This window comes from Chaetura pelagica, unplaced genomic scaffold (assembly GCF_000747805.2).
Source record: "Chaetura pelagica isolate M959 unplaced genomic scaffold, ChaPel_1.0 scaffold132, whole genome shotgun sequence".
NCBI classification, from domain to species: Eukaryota; Metazoa; Chordata; class Aves; order Apodiformes; family Apodidae; genus Chaetura; species Chaetura pelagica.
The window spans coordinates 1,485,790-1,486,520 of NW_009952709.1; the positions used below are offsets into that span (position 1 = coordinate 1,485,790).

General features: G+C 57.5%; 1 protein-coding gene across 1 annotated transcript in view; it reads left to right on the top strand.

Annotated features, from left to right (window-relative positions):
- Positions 1–731, top strand: part of CACNA1B (calcium channel, voltage-dependent, N type, alpha 1B subunit) — a 326,950-nt gene that overhangs the window by 4,127 nt on the left and 322,092 nt on the right. The window lies entirely within an intron of this gene.

Consider the following 731-nt stretch of genomic DNA (forward strand, 5'->3'; position numbering starts at 1 on the left):
TGCACGGATTTACATCGCCTCCGATTGAAGCCGAACGCGAAGCGCTCTGTGAGCTCCATGCTAATGAGCCCTGTGCTCAGCTCGGAGCCTCTCAGCTCTTCCTTCTCGCTCTGAATAGAAGGAGGAACGTGGGGTAAAAATGGTGCCACCCCAGGGTTAAAAGCTGCATGGGTAGCAGGGCCATTGATAGCCGAGGTGGCTCCTGAATCCCGTTAATGGCATCTTTGCTGGATTTTAGTGCATCAGCTCCCGGCTCCGTCAGAACCAACATGAATCTGGGCAGGGCTGGGGCTCGGGCTGTACTGGGAAAAAAAGGTACAAAAAATCAGGAAAGCTCTGTGCCAGAGGGAGGAAGGAAGTGGAGAGAAGGCTCGTCTGCTGTACTGGGAAAGGGGTTGGTGCTCTCTGCCTCAGCAGCAGCTCCCAGGCTGAGCGAGCTGCAGTGAGCTGCCTCAAAAGGGGGCTTTGCTCGTCATGCTGCACACAGGGGGGCTGTAAGCCCTGGGAAAAGGGAGGCAGATGATCTGAGGTCACCTGGGAATAGACAGAGAGCGTGTGTGTGAGCAGGAGTGCATTACACCCGCGGGCTCCAGGGAGCGGGTTGTTTTCCTGTGCTACCACACACCTATGAACCCTGGTGAGCAGCAGCAGGGCCTCCCAGCAACACCTCCCATGGCCACAGAGCCCGGCTCCCCTTCAGCCTCCCCCAGTTCTCACTTCCAGAGGGGCTA